Below are 23,433 nucleotides of genomic sequence, written 5' to 3' on the forward strand. Positions count from 1 at the left end.
GGTGTGACTGGGTGTGTGAGGGTGTGACTGGGGGTGTGACTGGGTGTGTGAGGGTGTGACTGAGTGTGTGAGGGTGTGACTGAGTGTGTGAGGGTGTGACTGGGTGTGTGAGGGTGTGACTGGGTGTGTGAGGGTGTGACTGGGGGTGTGACGGTGTAACTGGGTGTGTATGGGTGTGACTGGGTGTGACTGAGTGTGTGAGTTGGTGTGTGAGGGTTTGTGGATGTGTTAGGGTGTGAGTGGATGTGTTTGGGTGTGACTTGGGTGATTGAGTTGGTGTGTTAGGGTGTGAGTTGGGGTGTTAGGATGTGACTGGGTGTGTTATGGTGTGACTGGGTGTGTTATGGTGCAAGTGGATGTGTTATGTTGTGGGTGGATGTGTTATGTTGTGAGTTGGTGTGTGAGGGTGTGAGTTGGAGTGTGAGGGTGTGACTGGGGGTGTGAGTTGGTGTGTGAGTCAGTGTGTGAGGGTGTGAGTGGATGTGTTATGGTGTGAGTGGATGTGTTAGGGTGTGACGGGGGTGTGAGTTGGTGTGTGAGGGTGTAAGTTGGAGTGTGAGTCGGTGTGTGGAGGTGTTAGTCAGTGTGTGAGTGGATGTGTTATGGTGTGAGTTAGGGTGTGACTGGGAGTGCGAGTGTGTGACTGGTTTAACTGGGTCTCCTGAATGTCTGCAAAGTTTGAGGAATTACCAAATGTGAGAGGCAGTGAATGAAGTTGTGACCAGATTGGAGAAACACAGACTATCACCTCCCACCCTGCTGTCTCTGCCAGTCCCTCATAGTCAAACATCCCTTTTATCCACAGTCACTTCCTTTTCAATGGATTACTGTAACTTCTGGAGAGAGCAACATCTGGAATTCGGTACCCATGGCAACTGCTCTGTTTTCCACATTTAGTTGAGGGTTTTGTATTAGGAATTGATGTAAATGAACCTTGGAGTTAGCTATATCTTTAACGTGTAATTTCGTCTATTAAGTCAATCAATGGTAAACAATTTCAACAAATGCAAAGGTCAGAAATGTGGTAAATAAGTGATTTAGTGAGGCAAGAAAAGAGTTGTTGCTTGGAGATTAAATGGAGACTAACTGCCTGCTAGGGAAATCTAACTACATTTAATTAGCACTTAGAAGAACACTTAAAGAGCCTTCAGCTGCAGGAATTGGTGGTGGTTTACTGGTGATGTAGATTCAAATAACATCATAGAAACGTAAGAAAGTAAGTAAATGAGAACAGTTGTAGGCCATTCAGCCCCTCTTTGTGATCTCGACTGATCGACGTTTCATCTTCTCCACTGACCTTTCTAAAATGTATCCACTTTCTCTTTAGCTGAATGATTTAGGCTCTATAATTCTCCGAGATAAAGAATTCAAGAGACTCACCACCCTGTACAAGAGTACTATGTACTTCAGTATTAAATGACCACCCCAAATCTTGTAACTATGTTTCTTTCATGACTGGAAACATCTGATCATGGACAAAGCATATTTCCTCGAGACCTTTTGTGTTTCAAAAATATCATCTCTCATTTTTCTAAACAAATCCACTGGTGATAGGACAAACCTCTTACGCCTGGAATTAGCCACCTGAATTTACTTTGTACTGCTTCAGTTCATATGGATATTGTTCCTCTTGACATCTGATGGATGTAATTTCTAAAATCATACACTGTTCTAAGCTGTTCAAGGAACACAATGAGGAGATAGTATAATCAAATCTAATTAATTAATTACTTACAAAATGTTTACTGTATTGTGACAACTGGACTGGTTAGCATTGATTAAACTTTTCCCACCCCCTCCTGATGTTTAACATTACAAAGCAGGGGTGGGATACACTGGTAAAGCTTTGATCTTCACATATATTATTATCTACTGTAAAATCTATTGTGGGATTCAGCCAAGTTTTAGTTTTCCTGTGTTCTCATTGACTCATTCAACATGGAAACTAGTCCTTTGGCATTCCAAACCAAATTTCAGCCATCTAGACATATTAGTCCCACTTTGTTTTATTCTCCCCACATACTCATCAATTTCCCAAGCTATTACCACCCACCTGCAATTTACGGTGGCATAGTAACCTACCAACCCGCACATCTTTAGGATGTGAAGTGAAATAGGAAAATTCATTAGGAAATCCAAGCAGTCACAGGGAAAATGTGCAAACTCTGCACAGACAACATGTGAGGTCAGGATTGAACCCCAGTCTCCGATGCAGTGAGAATGTCCCAGCGAGCCGCACGCACGGCGGGAGTGTCCCGGCGAACCGCGTGGGCCCGATCCACCCGCCGAACAACCGCGCCACCAACCGGAACGCGCCCGGTAGACCCAACTTGCCCCACAGGCCTTCCAGGAGACTGTAGAGAAGCTGGGCAGCGAGGCCTGTCTGGGCAGAAGGAGCCTCAGCGGTGGCAATGGGAGTCTTGGCGGCAGCGGGAGCCTCGGCGGCGTTGAGGCCTTGCGATCGACCCGCAATCAACGGTCGACGAGCGTGAGGGGGTGAGGGGAAGACAATGGGGACCCGGCTTGGGAGTACCGCCATGAAGAACAATGGGGACCCAGCGTGGGGGAGGGGGGGGCACTCTAGTCTTAGAATCCTCTGCACAGGGGATAAGCCTGCCTTCGTTTGTTTGTTTGTTCGTTCGTTCCGGTTAAGGCGCTGTGCACATGGCAGCCAGCCAACAGTCGCTTGTCTTTTTCTTTTTTTTTTTCTCACTTTTAATTTAATTTTAGTTTCAAGTTTTCGTGTACCTTGTTGTGTGTTGCGACTGTGGGCTGGCCAATGTCCAAGTTTTATCGTATCATATCGTACCTGTTGTATGAATATACCTCTACAGTGCTCCATTGCAGCATTAGATCTTAAAAGGACTGGTTCACTTCTGGTCTAATTATAACTTCAAAAGACCTTTGGACAGATATATGGATAAGAAGGGTTTAAAGTGATTTGGGCCCATGCAGACAAATGGCACTTGCTCAGAATGTCAGCTTGTTTGGTGTGAATATGTTGGGCTAAAGGGCTTGTTTCCATGCTGTATAGATCAATGACTCCCCAATCACCATACATCAGCAAGGACTTATTGACCAAGAGGGGATGCTGCAAAGATACACCAGCAATTATTGCTTGGGAATAAAATGGTTAAATTATGAGGATAGACACAAAATGCTGGAGTAACTCAGCGGGACAGGCAGCATCTCTGGAGAGAAGGAATGGACGACTTTTCAGGTTGAGACTCTTCTTCAGACTCATTGACTTCATTAACTTCACCACCAATTTCCATCCTGCACTCAAATTCACTTGGACCATCTCCGACAACTCCCTCTGCTTTCTTGATCTCACAGTCTCCATCACAGGAGATAGACTATCGACTGATGTCTATTACAAACCCACTGACTCCCACATCTATTTCAACTACACTTCTTCTGATCCTGCTTCCTGCAAAGACTATCCCCTACTCCCAATTTCTCCGTCTATGCTGCTTCTGCGCCCAAGATGAGGTGTTCCAGACCAGGACATCCAAGATGTCCTCATTCTTTAGGGACCGGAGGTTCCCCTCTTCCATCATAGATGAGGCCCTCAACTCATGTCTCCTCGGCACCCCGCAGCTCTGCCCTTGCTCCCCCTCCCCCTAGTCGCAACAGAGACAGAGCCCCACGAGTCCTTACCTTTCACCCCATCAACCATCTTACCAGTCTGAAGAACGGTCTCGACCCGAAACGTCACCCATCCCTTCTCTCCAGAGATGCTGCCTGTCCCACTGAGTTACTCCAGCTTTTTGTGTCTATCTTAGGTTTAAACCAGCATCTGCAGTTCCTTCCTGCATGGTTAAATTATGAGGGCAGATTGTCTAGATCAAACTTGAAGATAAAGAAAAGTCGAACTGAGACAAATATCAACTGTTGCTGGAAGATCATCAGCACATCACAAAGACCATTCTGATGTGCCCAAATCCTGTTGGGCTTCCAATGTTATGAATTGTCCACAAGTGAATGCTGCCAACTAGCACATCCCAGAGTGCAGGAATAGCTGCTGAGGGACGTACAGAAGCTCGATACAGCCACCACCATGACTCTCTGAGGAAGCAGCACAGTCAAGGGTCCTGACGTCACTGAGCACTGAGAGGCCGGGGTCTACGTAGCAACCTCGCAACAAGCCATTTCATGTGTACGATGTTTAGGAAGGAACATGAGAGGAGAAACACAAGAATCAGCAGATGTTTTAATCTGGAATACAAATTAAACTTCTGGAAGAACTCAGTGGGTCAGGCAGCATCCATGGAGGCAAAGGATTTGTCAAAGTTTCAGGTCGAGACTCTGCATCAGGACCAAGAATGTAGAGGGATGGTTAGTAAAAACAGAGGTAAGTGGAGGGTGATGAGACGAAGGCTGGTAGGTGGAAACAGATAAAGGGAGGAGGATGGGAAGGTAGGGCTTGGGGGGAGGGGGTGGAATGGGTGATGTCTCATTGGTAATGGGATGGGGGTGGCGGAATGGAAAAGGTGAACAAAGGACGAGAGACCATGGTTGACTGCTGGGAGTGGGAAAGGAACACAAGGAAAGACGATTGCTTCAGATTGGAAACCAATGCTCGTACCATTATGCTATAGGTACCCAAGCAGAATATCGAGGTTCGTCTGGTTTGTGCTTGGCCTCATCCTGGTAGTGGAGGAGGCTGAGAGACAGATTTATATGGTAATTCAAAGGGGAGAAAGGTGTGTACCGAATTTATCTACTGCACATATTATGAATAAAGTATATTTTTGGGGGAAAAAGGAGGTAAACGATAAAGCAGTTATCTATTTGAGATATTTTTAACTGGTTGAAGGTTGATTAGGGAGAGAATTTAAATTTTCAGTGTAAGGGAGTGCAGAACAAAGAGCTTTAGCTTTAAATGCTGAGCCATAGCAATTGAAGGTAATTACAAGAGACACTTCTTCATTCAAAAAGTAGTGCAAATCTGAAATGCTTTCTCTTCTCAGATTTTACTTGGTTACGGTCGTAATTCAGAGTTATTGCTCCTGCAACTACAACATGTGTGTTTAACCTTTACACTACAAAGAAGCATTGGTATCTTTGTTACAGAGGCGGCACGGTAGCGCAGCGGTAGAGTTGCTGCTTTACAGCGAATGCAGCGCCGGAGACTCAGGTTCGATCCTGACTACGGGTGCTGCACTGTAAGGAGTTTGTACGTTCTCCCCGTGACCTGCGTGGGTTTTCTCCGAAATCTTCGGTTTCCTCCCACACTCCAAAGACGTACAGGTATGTAGGTTAATTGGCTGGGTAAATGTAAAAATTGTCCCTAGTGGGTGTAGGATAATGTTAATGTACGGGGATCGCTGGGCGGCACGGACTTGGTGGGCCGAAAAGGCCTGTTTCCGGCTGTATATATATGATATGATATGAAATGGACCAACATAGCTGACCTGCCAAACCTGTGCAGGGCTGCTCCCTCACTTAATGTGTGCCATTGGTCATTTAAATAGCGGTTAGTTCCCCACTGTTTGGCAGATTTCGCACCGAGACACACACTCTCTAACTTTGTCAGAGAATAACAGACCTCTCTGTTCATCCCATTACCAGGCCAGTTGCCAAACACCTCAGATCCCTTGAGCTTTAACCTTGGGAACCAGCCTACCAAGCGAGACCTAGTCAGAAATCCATGTAAATCGGCCTGAAGAATGGTCCCATTCCGAAACATCATCTATCCATGTTCTCCAGGGATGCTACCTGACCCGCTGAGTTACTCCAGCACTTTGCATCTTTTTTTTGTTGTAAACTGGCATCTGCAGTTCCTTGTGTCTCCATCGTAAACCACGTCGACCTTGTCACCCTCATCAATTTTCTTAAGAATTAAGAAAATTAATACCTCCTCAAGAATTCATAACACTAGTTGCCAGCATTAAACATCCTCACCCACAGCTCTGCACACCTATCCCATCAGTGAACAGTGCAATCACAACACCTCATCAACACTATCCTCCCAATGAAATGGAATAAGCAGGGGTAGATCGGCCAGAACATGCTGGCTTTGAGAATGACACGATGTTCCCATGGCTCAGGAATGCAAGCTTTCTTCACGGCTCGAGCTTCTCTTTGGAAACGTAAACAAGCTGATAATTCACTTCAATACCAAGAGCAACCTCGAAATCAACCTTGCCAAAAGATTTTCATTTCCTTTCATATTGTTCAATTTGGCTTGTAAAATGAAGTGTTAACAGAAATGTTGGAGAGGGGCCGGGGAAAAAAGAAGCAGAAACATTTTAAATCACAACACTAGGCTACGGTAGTCCCTCAGACAATAGAGACTGCAGATGAATGCTGCAATCTAGAACGAAAAACAGAACACTGGAAGAACTCAGCGGGTCAGGCAGTATCAGTAAAGGAAAAAGGTGTCAGTTGAGTCCCTGCATCAGAAACCTGCATACTCCTTCCAGCTCCTGCAACCTCCCCAAGACTCTGCTCTGCCATGGTAACGCCAAACACTCCCTCAACTCTGGGTGTCGACTGACTGCAGCCAGTTTGTTGTCCTGAATAATATTTCTCCTTTGATTGCCATATCAAAACAGTTCATTTAACCCACTGCTATCAGACCTTACAATGCTCCTCGTGACTATATTTCACAAGATATTAATTTGTTCGGTATTAGAAAATCATGCAATAGATTTGCAAGGTCTTTCACAGTATTTGTCTTATTGTCAGTCAGTCTTTCCATAATCAGGCACAGAGTTGTTAAAAAGTTGCTGAAAATGTAGCAGGACTTATTTCCCTAGTTAATTAACTCTCCCGCGATAAGGTTCTTCCAATTTACATTCATGCTCAAACATATGTTTTTGTTTTGTACAAATTGTAATAAATATCTTGTAGACAGACCGATCCTTCTGGTAAAAACTGATAATAAAAAGTCCCCTACTGAGTTTTTCTCCAGATATCCAATTAGTTGATAAAAAAAACAGCACCCTGACTGTCACATTGAACAGCGGGAAGTGGCAATGGTTGGCTGAACAGGAGCAAGCCTGGAATTCTGATTTACTTTTGAGATGGAGATGCATATTTGTGCACACAAATGCATTAAATGAAGGGGGACTGTGATGTCTCCAATTACTCATTTCTGATCTCAATAGAATGCAAAAAAAACAATGCAATAAACAAAATTCTTGAAGCAGGACTAGAAATAATTGGTGTGTGCAATCTGAGATGATGAGTCTATGATCACATCCCCCGGTTAACTTTGATCTAGCAGCTTCCATGCTTTTCATCAGGCTAAACAGCGGACGGATGCACTATTTTCTATTACAAGGAGACAGTTGCTTTATTCGTAGACAAATCTTTTTTTGTTTTCATTTTTTAAATTAGTCGGTAAACCCTGAGAGTTGAGGCAGAGCTCGCCATTATCAGAGCACCCAAGATTACAAGACTCAGGGAGGTTACAGGATCAGAAGGCAATTTTTGCAGCCTGGTAAAGAACGGTAAAACTCTGACAATTTACCAACTGAGCATTTGGAAATCTTGACGGCCTGGCATCAGGCTCTCTTTGGCTTATCAGGTCTCCTCATCCCATGTTCCACTGAAGCTCACTGGGTCCCCGTTCCTGCATTCACTCACCCGTGCCTCAGTTCCCATACCCACTTCCACCAGGTGTCCAGGCAACTTTAAAAGCCATTGGCGTCCTGCTTGCCACGCAGTAGTGTTTACCACGCTGCAGGAAGGATCTGATCGCACTGGAGACGTTGCCTGGGATGAAGCATTTTCATTGACAGGAGAGACTGGAAAGCAGGAGAGACTGGAAAGGCGTGGACGGTTCTCCTAGAGTGGTGGATGTGAAGAGGGAACTTGTTGAAGATATATTAAATTGAGGAGGATATAGTCGACTGCAGTAATCTTTTCATCATATCAAATGTAGATAAGGGTAGAGGACACTGATTTATGTGGCAGGAGATTTGAAGAGGATCTGAGTGAGAGACTTTTCACCCAGAGAATGGGTGAGTGCCTGAAGTGTACTGGCAGAGAGAGTGGGAGAAGCCGAGTCACTGACAACATTTAAGAGAAGAACTCTTGAATGGCAGAAGCATAGAAGGCCATGGGACACGCGTGAAAAAACTGGATTCATACGGATGGGTACCAAGATCAATTTATCTATTTGCCAGGTAAATGACTTTCTGAGTCTATTACCAGATACCAGGAACAGGCAAAGAGTGAGAGGTTACCAGATGGACAAAGGAAATGATTGAAGGATGTGCTGAAAGAGGTGTGTATGTTTATTGGTCACTGTGAATTACTTCTTGTTGTAGAAGAATGGGATAAATTTGATGGAAATATGGGAGAAAGCAAGGGGAATGAGACTGATTGGGTTATGCTGAGAGCTCATAAAGATGTAATGGGCCATCTGGGCTTCCACATGTAATAAATACAAAAAGTTTTTTTTTTTGCACTGCACCAAGTTCCCTTCAACACCACGCACAACCTCTGCCAACTGGCTGGACAAGGGCCGCAGCCATGGGTAACTGTATTGCCGATAGTTCTCCACAGAGACAGACAACCTCCCTTCTATTCTCCTCTCTTTACACATCCACCATCTGGGAATGGGTAACACACGCTGTGTCCAACACGCTCCTCAGAAAGACCCCTTCCCTTCCCATTCCTGCTAATTTACCGGCACCAGGTGCTGGCAACCTGTTTCTCCAGTGACAGTGGTCACAATGAACAAATCTCCACAAGAGGATAAGACTTGCCAACTGCAGGTGAAGCGCTGGTCGGAAATCAAATCAACAGAACATGATATGACAGGTGGTTTTGTTTACTCAATAGGAAGCTATTTTGGCACTTACCTTTGCCGAATACAAGGCAGATGTCAAAATATTGATGAATAAATGAATCAGTGTACAGATTCTCCATCGATTTTGGATGCATCAGGCGGTGTAATGTATTACCTCCTGCTGTACTGATTCAAGCAATGTTAATCCACCTCCTCCAAGAGAGAAACGCTTCTCAGTGACTGCTGTTTACTTGGGGATTGACACCGACTTTGGCTATAAATGGGAAGTGAATTCCTCTTCACTTCTCTCAGCATTTTGCCTTCAATGATGAGTCCAGATATTGCCAGTTGATGCAAGCCACAGCATTAAAAATGTTCAATTTAATTCAAAGTGAATTTGTAATTGTTTTTAGTCACAAGATAATCAAAGACAATACATCTCCCTAGGATAAAAGCATTGCATCGAGTGTGCCGTGGGATGGAATTGCCTGCTCAGTTGAACCTCTAGCAATGTCCACAAGCTGACAGTCACAAAGAGATACAGCATGGAGACAGGCCCTGCGGCCCACCAAGTCCATTTCAACCAACAACCACTCAATCGGGCGGCACGGTGGCGCAGCGGTAGAGTTGCTGCCTTACAGCGAATGCAGCGCCGGAGACTCAGGTTCGATCCTGACTACGGGCACCGTCTGTACGGAGTTTGTACGTTCTCCCCGTGACCTGCGTGGGTTTTCTCCGAGATCTTCGGTTTCCTCCCACACTCCAAAGGCGTACAGGTATGTAGGTTAATTGACTGGGTAAATGTTTTAAAAAATTGTCCCTAGTGTGTGTAGGATAGTGTTAATGTGCGGGGATCGCTAGGCGGCGCGGACTCGGTGGGCCGAAGGGCCTGTTTCCGCGCTGTATCTCTAAATCTAAAAAAATCTTTAAAAAATTAATTAAAAAAAACACTAATCCTATATTAATCTCATTTTCATTTCTTCCCACATTTCCATCAATAGCCCCCAGATTCTACCACTCACCTAAACAATTGGGACAATTTTCAGTGGCAAATTAACCTAGCAAACCACACATCTTTGGGATGTGGGAGGACACGGGAGCACCCAGGGGAAACCTACAAGATCTTAGAGGAACATGTAAGCTCCACACAGGTAGCACTGAAGGTCACGATTGAACCCGTCTCTGGAGCTCTACCACCTGTCCCATGGTTGTCACCCTTTTGGTTCCTTTAATATCCAAGAAACTGTTGATCTTTTGTTTCGTTTATTCTATTTTAATTTAATTTAGAGACACACTGCGGAAACAGGCCCTTCGGCCCACCGACTCAGCGCTGACCCCCCATGCCCCTGCACTAGCAATATCCTACACACTAGGGACAATTTATAATTTTTACCAAAGTCAATTAACCTACAAACCTGTACATCTGTGATGTGTGGGAGGAAACCAGAGCACCGGGGGAAACCCACGTGGTCACGGAGAGAACGTACAAACTCTGTACAGACAGCACCTGTAGTCAGGATCCAACAGGTTTCAGGTGCTGTAAGACAGAAATTCGAGTCATGATCTCTCTCTTGAATATACTCAGAAACTACACTTTCTACAGGCTTCCAGCAAATGAAGATTTTTTTTCTCATCTCTGTCCTGTATGGCTGATACCTTATTTAAGACCATGAGCCCTAATTGTAGATGCTGGGGTGAACTCACAAGAGTTTTGTACACTTCAGTGAATGCACCATTCCTTCTTCAATGTAGCTTAATCTCTCCTCAGTTGGGAAGCCTGCCAACCCTGGTATCAACCTGGTTAATTCTTGTTGCACTCCCTCTCTTGCAAGCATATATTATTTGTAGGGCGGCACGGTAGCGCAGCGGTAGAGTTGCTGCTTTACAGCGAATGCAGCGCCGGAGACTCAGGTTCGATCCTGACTACGGGTGCTGCACTGTAAGGAGTTTGTACGTTCTCCCCGTGACCTGCGTGGGTTTTCTCCAAGATCTTCGGTTTCCTCCCACACTCCAAAGACGTACAGGTATGTAGGTTAATTGGCGGGTAAATGTAAAAATTGTCCCTAGTGGGTGTAGGATAGTGTTAATGTGCGGGGATCGCTGGGCGGCACGGACTTGGAGGGCCGAAAAGGCCTGTTTCCGGCTGTATATATATGATATGATATGATATACAATATTCCAGGTGCAGTCTGAATATAGTTCTTTGTATTTGCAACGTGTGTTAACACTTGTCTCAGATCCTTTTGTAATTATGGCTAATGGACATGATTGTTTGCTGAATCTGCATCTTAAAATTCAGTGGTACGTACACAGCTCACTTTGAACCCCAATACCTTTCAATTTCTCACCAATGATCAAATTTCCTACTTTCCAATTTATTTGTGGAGAAGCAGCAATTTCACATATATTATTAGTCCAATCACTTAACCATTGATATCTCCTTGAAGCATCTCCTCACCTCCCAAAGTGCCCCCCAGCTTTGTATCATCAGCAAGAAAGAAACATAAGAAAGAAACCAAACATAAAACCATAATCATAGAACTATGGAGTATATAAACAGGCCCTTCAGCCCAATTTGTCCATGCTGACCACGTTAGCATTCTGGGATAGTCCCATTTGCCTACATTTGGCCCATATCCTTCGAAACCCTTCTTATCCATATCTCTGGAATTCTCATAACCAATAATGAAAATTGCAACACCAAATCAATTTCAGCTTCAATTAATATCAAACTTCATTTCCTGCTGCTAAAACCTTACGATATTACATATTTCACATCAACTTCAATTACAAAAAGACTTTAAGACAAGAAAAGCGAACAGAGCAGAGGAAATAGGTCACCCAGCCCCTTGAGGATGTTACATCATTCAATTAAACTCAATTCCATCAATCTAACTTGGTTCTGTATCATTTAACACCCTTGGGTAACAGAAATGTATTCATCTCCTTTGAAATTTTGATTTGAACACCAGTTCTGGTTTAAGTGGAAGAGAACTTCAGATAGATTCTGTGGGTGAATAAATATTTCCAGACATCATTACTGGATAAAGTTTTACAGGTTTTTGGCTAAGGGACTGGGTGCTTTCCATACCCTGCATTCGCTTCCAAACTTCTTAACTATCAAATTCAGACTATTCCCACAAATTCCGTATTCTCGTAATAAAAGGAAAATGTCTCATTTCACTTGTCTGCAGCTTAATCAAACAGCCAGATATTGGTGGTGGGGGGGGGGGGGGGGGGAATAGTGTCAGCTGAGGCGAAATTTTGGTCAAAATAATGATAGATAAATAGAAATACAACATTGAAGCAGATGCTTCGGCCACCATCTTCATGCTGACTATCAAGTGCCTATCTATACTAAAAACATTTACCAGTGTTTGGTCTGTAACCCACTATGTCTTGATAGTCCTAAATCTTGCCTATGCAATTATTAAATGTTTTAAAGAGGCATGAAAAGAGGAGAGAATGATGATGAGGTGGACGTGAGATGATGAGGGGATTTTAGAATTTAGGGTGAAGAGAGACAAAAATGCTGGAGTAACTCAGCGGGACAGGCAGCATTTCTGGAGAGAAGGAATGGGTGACGTTTCAGGTCAGGACCCTACTTCAGACTCAGGGAATTTAGGGTCATTGGTGTAAGGCTGTATACCATCTATATATACTAAAACTCTCATCTGTTATCTTGTTTGTGACTGAACTTCAGCCAAAACGGTACACGGTAGCGCGACAATTTTAGGCCCACCTTACTCACCATTGTCATTTTAGTGATAATGCAAGTAGTTTTATTGAAATCGGTGTTATATTTTTAAAGTTATTCACATGATAGCTTGACAATTTTAGGCCCACCTTACTCACCATCATCGCTTTAATGGTAAAGCAAGTAGTTTTATTGAAAATGGTGTTATATTTTTTAAGTTATTCACATTTTAAAGTTTAAATCTTTCTCCTAGGGAGGGGGGTAGGTAGGTGGGAGGAGGGGGGAGGAGGGTGGATAAGGGGGGTTGACGGGGATGGAGAGGGGGGAAGGGGAAGTGGGGAGGGGGAGGGGGAGGGGAAGGGGGGAGGGGAAGGGGAGGGAGGGAGGGAGGGGGGAGAGGGGTAAGAGAGGGTGCTGCACCAATGCAGGAGAGGTTTGGGCCCAACGGGTCCACTTGGTCTAGTAGAGAAATAAAAGGAGACTGCAAATTTTAAGTTAGTGATATTGCGTTCTGTAAGACCGTTGGATAAGCCGGTATCCTCTTGAATGATGGCATCAGGAAATAGAATCATAGAGAGGTACACAGTATGGAAGCAGACCTTTCAGCCCACCAAGTCCATGCCAACCATCAACCATCCATTTACAGTTATCTCACATTCTCATCTGTCACTCTTCCTCCTCCCCTGAATCGACCATTTGTCCACAAATTGATAGTAATTTACCGTAGCCATTTAATTTACTAACCTTTGCGGTGTCCCAGCAATGCTGTGATGCCACATGGATGAAGACTCCTCTGGGAGAGGCTGGTGGGAGGCAGTCATGAGTAACGTAAAGGGCAGAAGCGGAGAGTTTTGTAATGGAGAGGATGTGAACTCAGATGTACATCTTAAAACTAGATGCTGTTAACAGTCTGATTCACCCGGAGAAAGCGTCCAGGGTTGAAGTAACTGAAAAGATACTATCCATGTGACTGGATATGAAGTTGAAGGCTTTTGTCTCTTTTTTTAGTTTAGTTTAGTTTAGAGCTGCAGCACGGAAACAAGCCCTTCAGCCCACAGAGTCCTACACTCTAGGGACAATTTACAATCTTTTACCGAAGCCAATTAACCTACAAACCTGCACATCTTTGGAGACCGGGGAAAACCTACGTGGTCACAGGGAGAATGTACAAACTCCATACACACAGCACCCATAGTCAGGATCGAACCCGGGTCTCTGGCGCTGTAAGGCAACAACTCTACCGCTGCACCACCACTCCATCATTGTTGAACTGGAGAAAACCTCTGGCCAGCCAAGAGTGCATACTGGATAATCAAACAAGATGGGTATCTTAGGACGAGGTCATCAGAAAGCCTGTATGGGGAGGAGGTGGATGCTTGGCACTCTCAATAAATAGCAGCATGGAGGAAGACGACTGTGAGGTCATTTTGTGCGTTATCTTCAAAGCTGTGGGACGTCGGTGTGAAGTTTGTAATCCTAGTCTGAGGCACAATGAAGCAGCAGATAGTGTCACTGCCTTGCAGTGCCAGACACCAGGGTTCAATCCTGACCTCGGGTCCTGTCAGTGTAGAGATCACCTGGTCTCCTTATGACAGTGTGGGCTTCCTCCAAGTGCTCTATTTTCCTTCCCATCCCAAAGACATGTGGGTTAGAAGATTAATTGGCCTTTACAAACTACCCCCAGTGTGTAGATGAGTGGTAGAATATTTTGGGTATTAATGGGAATGTGGAGAGATTAAAAAGTAAACTAGCGTGGTGAATGGGTGGATGGTTGGGCTGAAGGGCTACATCTCACCATGATCCTGGGTATATGCGAGGATGGGGGTATGCTCAAATACTGGAGATGTGAGACATAAACTGTATTAGTTTGTCAGCAGATATGCAGCAGCTGATGCTCTGGATGGGAAGCCCATCTCAGCCATTAAACTTGCTCAAGCAAGGTCATAGAATGTCCTGCCAAACCCATCCCAGGCCCTCCAGCCTTGACTACTGCAGTGAGCTCCACAGCTCCCACTGCCTTTGGACCAAGTGTCTGTTGCTCCCCTTGTTCCAGCACACTGGCATATCGTTAGCCTTCAGAAATTTAGATTTAGAGATTCAGGGCAGAAACAGGCCCTTCGGCCCACCGAGTCGGCACCGACCAGTGATCTCCCCGTACACTAGCACTATCTTACACACTAGGGACAATTTACAATTTTTACCAATTAACCTACAAACATGTACGTCTTTGGAGTGTGTGAGGAAGCCGGAGCAGCCAGAAAAGAAACCCATGCAGTCACAGGGAGAACGTACAAACTCCATGCAGACAACACCCGTAGTCAGGATGGAACCCAGGTCTCTGGTGCAGTAAGGTTCTTCTTGCCCTTCCTGCTCCAAGGCTCATTCTTCATCAGCACCAGTACACGTGCCAACCACACTATGCCTGAGAACCTACACCTCAGAGAGATAGATTTTTCCAGCAACCTTCTGTCAAATTTCTCTTTTGTTAGTAAATATTGATATTTCCATGAGTTAACTGTACTTGTTCAAATTCCTATGAACGAGAGAGACAGCGACAGGCATTTCAAGCACTCTTCAACACTCTCAGCAGTGCAGGCTCACATTTAGCCCACTGTTAGCTGCTCAGGAGGTTGAACCCTTGGGGCAATGGACAGCCCAGTTGGCACAGAGCTCCTTCTGATAAATAGTCAGCATGAAGTTGGCTTTACAATTAAGAGGTGGTGATTAATCATACTCCATAATTGAACCATTCATTTGCCCCCAGTGTTTTGGAATAAGAGATTTTGGTCTGAATAAAATGAGTTAGATGTACTCATGTTCAGTCAGGTGCATTGACCTCCATCTCAAAACAACTGCCAGAGTAAACTAGTTCATTTGTTAGTTAATTATTTAACTTCACAAAAACAATCACTGCCAATTTTGATTTGTCTTCTCGGTTTTGTTGCTGCTATCTGGAGCCTGTGGTCCATTTCACTTTATTTGAAGCTGATGGAGGGAGTGTGAGTTCATCCCTTCACCCCACCTTGACTCCAAAGCAAGGGTCCAGTGCGTGATGAATCAGAGTGGGATGCAACCAGGTTGTCATTCTCAGTCACCAAGTTGTGTGAATGTGGAATTACAGAATGTTCTGGAAGGTCCTCAGTGGAAGATCACTCTGACACTGGGCTTTTCATGGAGTGTGGAGCTCACACAGCCTCCTAGTAGCTGGGTTACAATCCTTGCGTCCCTCTGCCAGCGTAACCCTCCACAGGGTCGATGTCTCCATTCTTTCAATGGAGGGGGGCAGTTCTGAGGAAGATTTGTCAGGTTACAGGTAATTAACTAGTTGATTTATTTTACTTGTGTCTAGCCGTAGAGTTATACAGCATGGAAATGGGACCTTTGGCCCAACTCATCCATGCTGACCAAGTGGCCTACTTTAAGTGAATTCCATTTTGCCTGTAGACACAAAATGCTGGAGTAACTCAGCGGGTCAGGCAGCATCTCGGGAGAGAAGGAATGGGTGACATTTCGCGTCGAGACCCTTCTTCAGACTGAAGTCGGGGAGGGGCCAGGACAAAGATAGAATGTAGTCGGAGACAGGAAGACTAGTGGGTGAACTGGGAAGGGGGGGGGGGATAGATAGAGAAAGCAGGGTCTGTCTGAAGGGACTACCTCTCTATCACTTCAGATAGTCCCTGCTTTCTCTCCGCCTCCGAGGGGGAGGGGGAGAGGGTGCTGCACCAATGCAGGAGAGGTTTGGGCCCAACGGGTCCACTTGGTTTAGTGATTTTATAAAGTTTGCAAGGTCACCCCTCAGCCTCCTAACCCACCCAATCTCACCTGATAACTCAAGCCCTCCAGTCCCACCAATAAGTGTGCATCTTTCAGTGTTTTAACTGTTTCCAAAATCTCTCATAGTAATTTTTATTTAAATAGTATGATTGCTTTGTAATAGGTTTGATTATGTTTTATACAGTCACGAATGAGAGAGACAATCACAGACATTCCAAGCCATCAATGGGGGGATATTAATAGTGGTAAACAGGCAGGCTTTGCTCCAATCACAATCATACCCTTTTGCAGTTTCCACACTGTGCCCAGACAATGTTAGGCCAGTGCAGGTCACACTCTGTGTACTGCATCATTGGTCCCAATAGATTTTGAACTGCTATTCCCTCAGTGAATCACAAAGAAAGCTCATCAATACTTCTACTTCCTTAGAAGATTGAGAAGATTTGGTTGACCTGCTGAGTTACTCCAGCATTTTGTGAATAAATACCCCCCGAGAAGATTTGGTATGTCAACGAATACTCAGTCAAACATCTCCAGGTGTAAGGTAAGGAGCATACTGACTGGTTGGATCATGACCTGGTTCAGCAACTCGAACCTCCGGGAACAAAGGAGACTACAAAGAGTGGAGACATTGCCTGGTCCATCACCGGCACTGACCTTCCCACCGTTGAATGGATCTACATTAGGCACTGCCTTAAAAATGCAGGCATCATCAAGGACCCACACCGCCCTAACCATGCGCTCATTTCACTATTAGCAACAGGAAGAGGACCCTGAAACTGTGGCCACGAGGTTCAAAAATAGCTTAATCAGACTCTTCTACACAACAGCAGCCTCAGCAACTATGCTCTTCTATGACTGTGCCTTTGGTTGCACTTTGGACTTCAGCGTTTGCAATATTATAGGTACCTATGTTACAGTTATTAATTTATTGTATTTTTGATTATGATATGTTATCTGAGTGTTATTGCCTGTTCAGGTACAACAAGTAAAAATTTCACTGTCGGTACATATGACATTTAGACAATCTTCACTCTTGACTTGAAATGGACTTAGTGTAGACGGGCATCTTGTTCGGCATGGACAGGTTGGGCTGAAGGGCCTGTTCCCATGCTGTATAACTCTATGACTCACACTGATAAAGCTCGTCCTCTGGATGCCAATCAGCCCCTTGAGCTCATTCTTCCATCCCTCCGGGATTCAAAGAGCACAGTCTACACGCAATCCAGTGTGTTCCAATCTCCCACTAATTAAAGGTTTGAAGCAGTCTGTCATTAAAAATTGTGAAAATTGTGGGTCAATCCATTGGGCATCCAGATGATGCGTGCATGCATTCGTTAGCAAAATAGTTTGAAGACAGCTAACAGCTGGATACCACTGTGAAGCTGACAAAAAGATACACTTGTAATTTCTTCTAAAACTCAGCGAACTTGTCAATTTTTCCAAAGTTAAGATGAGAGAAATAAATGGTAAACAGCTTTGTAGAAAGTGAGAAGGACTTTGTTTGGGAGAGTTTACAGTCCGTTTCCCATTTCATCTGGGAAAGCACATGTGAAATTGGTGCAAATCACGTGATTGCATCTTGTGTTAAATATACTGCTGCAAGACCTTGCCTGTTTATGATGAAGAAAACAAAATCAAAGCCCAGTTCTGAGGTTTAAATGAATCTAAATCAGTGGAAAGGCTGGATCGATTGATCTGACCTTGTGCAGTCACAGAACCAATTCCTGGCATATCCAAGTAATATCGCCTTCATAAAGAGGTGCATTCCCACTAAAGAACATTATGATAAAGGGAATAGTGCAAGTTAATACCCAGGAGGAATCGCTTTATAACCAAAATAAATTCCTTTGTTGAGAAGGAATCCATTTTTTTTTCATGAAGAAATCTTGGCAACGTTAATGCTCTATTATAATGTACTCAGGAATTTGAAGAATTTGTCACTTGTAATTTTCACAATGCTGCTTTCAGAAACTGACATGGCTACAAAACCTCATCGACATTCTGACAACACTATCCATTGCAAACTCAAGGATATATCAATATTCATACCAACAAAAAGGAAACATCTTGACAGAAGGTTACATCAAAAAAGAATGACTACTCTTATCAAAAATCCAATTCTACAGAAATATTTTATCGATTCATTAAAAGCGCAGGTTTCAAACATATATAGTCAGCGATCAAGGCTATGAGCGCTGACAAATAATTGCCAACTGCTCTCTGCTCAGGACTTCATGTACATGCATCTCCACTCTTATGTGAAGGAGACAGTTTCACAAAAAACAGGTCCCAGTATTTCAGTCGTTGCTTCCAGCTAAGTGTCCAGTCCACCTCGTATGGATGAGATGTTAAACTATCCTCTCTAATGGATATCAAAGTTCCCACCGCACCATCTGAAAGGAGAGGGAAAGGGTGGGGGGGGGGATTCCCCATCCCCATGGCCATTCCTGCCCTTGAACAACACCAAAACCATTGTCTGGCCACCATTGTTTTGCAGTTTATGAGACTTTACTGAATGGCTCCCACACATTGCCTGCTTTATCATGGTTACTGTACTGCACTGTACCAAGGGGCAGCACGGTGGCACAGCGGTAGAGTTACTGCCTTACAGCGCTTATAGTGCCAGAGACCCGGGTTTGAACCTGACTACAGGTGCCGTCTGCACGGATTTTGTACGTTCTCCCCGTGACCGCGTGGGTTTTCTCCGAGATTTCCGGTTTCCTCCCACACTCCAAAGACGTACAGGTTTGTAGGTTAATTGGCTTGGTATCAATGTAAAATTGTCCCCAGTGTGTGTAGCTGAGTGTTAATGTGTGGGGATCGCTGGTCGGTGCGGACTCTGTGGGCCGAAGGGCCTGTTTTCGCGCTGTATCTCTAAACTAAACTAAACTTCAAAACACATCATTGGCTGGAAAACAGCACACAACATGCTAAATGCAAATGCTTTAAATTGCTCCTTTGCTTCGGGAACTGCTTTAGATGTGAGTGAATTTTGGTGGAAAAATGAGAAGAGGCAACATAAACTAATTGGTAACAAAAAAGAAGAGCAGAACAGCTGCTGGAGTAACTCAGCGGATCAGGCAACATCTGTGGACGGAAATGGACAGGTGAAATTTCAGGTCGGGATCCTTCCTCTGGTCTGGATCAGGACTGGGTCTGAGCCTCCATAAACTAATTGTTCATTATGAGTAGATTAGTGCATTGTTAGTAAGTGCAGAAACAGTGAGTCCTGGCGATTTATGGACACAAATCTTTGAAGTCATTCTGGAAATCTGGAAAAGCTAATCAAAAAACAGGCAGGACCATTGACCATGGTGGGAGTGTAGGATGTCTTAGGTATCAAGGTGGTGTTAGCGGTTGATACAACGCATTTGCTTTCTCAATATGGATGGTGAGTCCTGGGTGTAAGTACCTGAGGAGGTGTGCATATCTACCTTTGCATGTGTCACATTGGTACAGTTTCCAGAACACAGCCATCCCTCACATTCCCAGAAATTGAAACTTACAAAATTCTTAAGGGGTTGGCTAGGCTAGATGCAAGAAGATTGTTCCCGATGTTGGGGAAGTCCAGAACAAGGAGTCACAGTTTAAGGATAAGGGGGAAGTTTTTTAGGACCGAGATGAGAACGTTTTTTTTCACACAGAGAGTGGTGAATCTGTGGAATTCTCTGCCACAGAAGGTAGTCGAGGCCAGTTCATTGGCTATATTTAAGAGGGAGTCAGATGTGGCCCTTGTGGCTAAAGGGATCAAGGGGTATGGAGAGAAGGCAGGTACGGGATACTGAGTTGGATGATCAGCCATGATCATATTGAATGGTGGTGCTGGATCAAAGGGCCGAATGGCCTACTCCTGCACCTATTTTCTATGTTTCTATGTATGTAAAAATGTCTGAATCGCAATTTTCCGCAAAGCCAAGCCACATTATCTGTAGATGTGGCAAGAGATGTGAACAAAAATACAATAAAAATCAATACACATTTTCTGCAAGAGTGAATTTAACTCCATCTTAAAATAGAAATCAGGTGGTGGTTTCCAAACATTATGAGGTCAAATTTCTATTTCCATGTTATTGGGGTTGCCCACATTCAATTTAGTGACTGATATCCTCTTTCTTTTTGAATTGCCACTCAAACAAACAAGACTGAATCTTTTCCTTTCATGATACTGCACTGAGTATTCCGCCCCCCCACCCCCCTCCTCCTCTCCCATCCATGAGGCTGGGTCAGCTCGGACACACAAGGATGTTGTCAGTGGTTCCTGTCACCGCTTAGAATCATGCTGTGACTTTGCTTGGATTTCTTCAGTGAGGAGAACCAACCTCATACAAGGGACAGGTTACAGAAGCCGATTAACTTACCAGCTCACACGAGCGACTCCATTTTTCAAGTTTGCCCCTCAAAGTCTGGCTTGTAAGCCACCACAGGGCCCACAATTTGCACAATTCTGCATTGATACATGGAAAAGCAAGCCTTCGCTTTTCTGAACGTTTTGCCAAGAATACGCAGCTACATTAAAGAGGATGCACTGTAGGACAGCTATTAGGGCCACTGTCTCACAGCTCCAGAGTCCCGAGCTCGATCCTGACCTCCGAAGCTCACTGTGTGGAGTTCGCACATTCTCGCTGTGACTGCAGAGGTTTTTCTCCCACAAACCAAAGATGCGTAGGGTTAGTAGATAATGGCTCTCTGTAGATTGCCTCTACATGTACGCGAGTGGTAGAAACCGGCGGAAAATTGGTGGAAATTTGGGCAGAATAAAAATTGAGATTAATGAAGGGTTTAGTGTAATGAGTTGTTGATGGTTGGTGCAGTCTTGGTGAGCTGAAAGGCCTGTTTCCATAATGTATCTCTCTCATAAATGTTTTATCCGCTGTCCCCTGGCAGCCTCTCCCAATCTTGCTCACAGCATGTGGAGGAGTTAAAACTTCCTCGTTAAATCTGTTTCTCGTCCACAGTTGTTCCCTGCTGAGCATTTGCAGAATATTCAGCTTTTATGACAGCTAATTGCAGTTTGACTGAATCTCCCTTTTTGCTGCATGTTTCATGGGCAGCTCTCAAAAGCAGTAAATCCTTTGAAAAGGTTGTGACTTCGAAAGCTTTTCCGTTCTGCAATTCTAACAGTTGGCAGAAGATGGTGGAAGGGAATAACTAAGAAGGGTTCTGCATAGAAAGGTGTCAGTGTTATTCTGCTTTGGAATTCTGCAAAAGCTCTCTAGAATCTTGTAAGCCTGTGACAGAATGATCCTGTCCTAGAATAGTAAGTGGCATGGTCTTATGGTTCAGGAAATAAGGCAGTGCCAATCCGGTTTGGCCCTGCTCTCCTTATTGCCCTCTCAGGTACAGGATAACAGTATCAGTGCAGTAACAGATAACAGGATGTAGTGCAGCTGCCACACAGGGCCAGCAGCCCGGGTTTATTGCAGAACTTGGATGCTGGCTGTGTGAAGTTTGCACGTTGGCTGTGTGAAGTTTGCATGTTCATCCTATGACCACATGGGTTTCTTCCAGGTGCCCCAGTTTACTCCCACATCCCCCAAAAAAACATGTTTATAGAATATAGACACAAAAAGCTGGGGAACTCAGCGGGACAGGCAGCATCTTTGGAGAGAAGGAACAGGCGACGCCTTGGGCCGAGACACCTCCTCATGCTTATAGAATAATTGGCCACTGTAAATTGCTCTGAAGGTTAGCACCAAAAAAGATGAATGCAAAGTTTATAGACATGTTTGAGAGAATAGGCTGAAATGGTGCAGGGAAATAAGGAGGGAGCACAAAGTGCTGGAGTAACTCAGAGGGTCAGACAGAATCTGTGGAGAACATGGACGGGTAATGTTTTGGGTCGGGAACTTCTTCAGAACCCTTCTTAAGTCTGAAGAAGGGTCCCCACCCAAAACATCACCAATCCATATGCTGCAGAGTTGCTGCCTGACCCACTGAGTTACTCCAGCACAGTGTCTTCTTTTGTAAACCAGCATCTGCAGTTCCTCATTTCTAAATAAGGAAAGAGAATGGATTTACAGCAAAACTCCAATCATCCACTGTCCAACCGTTCAGAATCCCAATGGTTCAGCATCTAACCTCACCAGGTAACGTTGGTAATTCTTCTTTCCCACTCACCAGAGCCCAGACTCCTGCCCCCAAATCCCACTCACCCGGGTCATGAATCACACCTTCCAATTCCACACACCAGAGCCCTGACTCCTACTCTCCTAGCCACTCACTGGCTTCCCTTAAATTGTCCTGATTTATTGGAAAACATAATCCAATACTCTAATACTATTATAATGTTTAACAAAGTGAATTAAGTGTACATTAATATTAATGGAATCCAATACTCCAGAAAATCTCCCCAAATGCATTACCAAAGTACTGGGCATATTGGATTATTGGAGGAATGCGGTAATGGTATTGTTCCCCTGAGAGCTGGTGTAGAACTGCTGCATCAAATGTCCCCCTTCATGATTTTATAAAATAAGGATCTGAGCAAACTGTACTCATTCACACCAGCTTTCTGTAATCATATACAAGTTATCTGATAAAGAGCTTTTTCCCTTAGTGTTTACAAGATTATTTAGAATCATTTCCTAGGATGTAGGACAAGGTCAGGATTTCAAGAGGTCAACAGTGTTTTATTGCCATATGTCCCGAAACGTTGAAAATCTCACTGGCAGCAGCCAACAGACTTGTACTTGTAACTCAAGTACAACAAGTAGTGCAAAGAGAGATGCCAGAGTGCAGAATATGGTGTTATTGCGTTACAGTTACAGAGAAAGTACAGAGTTAAAAAAAAGTACTAGGGCAGCGCAGTGGCACAGTGGTAGAGTTGCTGCCTTATAGTGTCGGAAATGCAGGTTCGATTCTGACTACAGGTGTTATCTGTATGGAATTTGTACGTTCTCCCTGTGACCGAGTGGGTTTTCTCTGGGTGCTCTGGTTTCCTCCCAAACTCCAAAGACATATAGGTTTGTAGATTAATTGGTTTCTGTAAAAAAATTGTATATTGTCCCTAGTGTGTGGTATAGTGCTAGTATGGTGATTGCTGGTTGGCGCAGAATCAGTGGGCCGAAGTAAAGTCTAATGAGGTAGGTTAAGAGTTTGAGATTACACCCTTAGCTGGTAAATGGTGGAAATTAAGTTCGGAGATCAGTCAGTCAGCTTTCTCTATTTATTCGCGGCCTTTCTAAAACCACAGTTCGTGTTCATTTCCATTTTG

Source organism: Rhinoraja longicauda, chromosome 13, assembly GCF_053455715.1.
Source record: "Rhinoraja longicauda isolate Sanriku21f chromosome 13, sRhiLon1.1, whole genome shotgun sequence".
NCBI classification, from domain to species: Eukaryota; Metazoa; Chordata; class Chondrichthyes; order Rajiformes; family Arhynchobatidae; genus Rhinoraja; species Rhinoraja longicauda.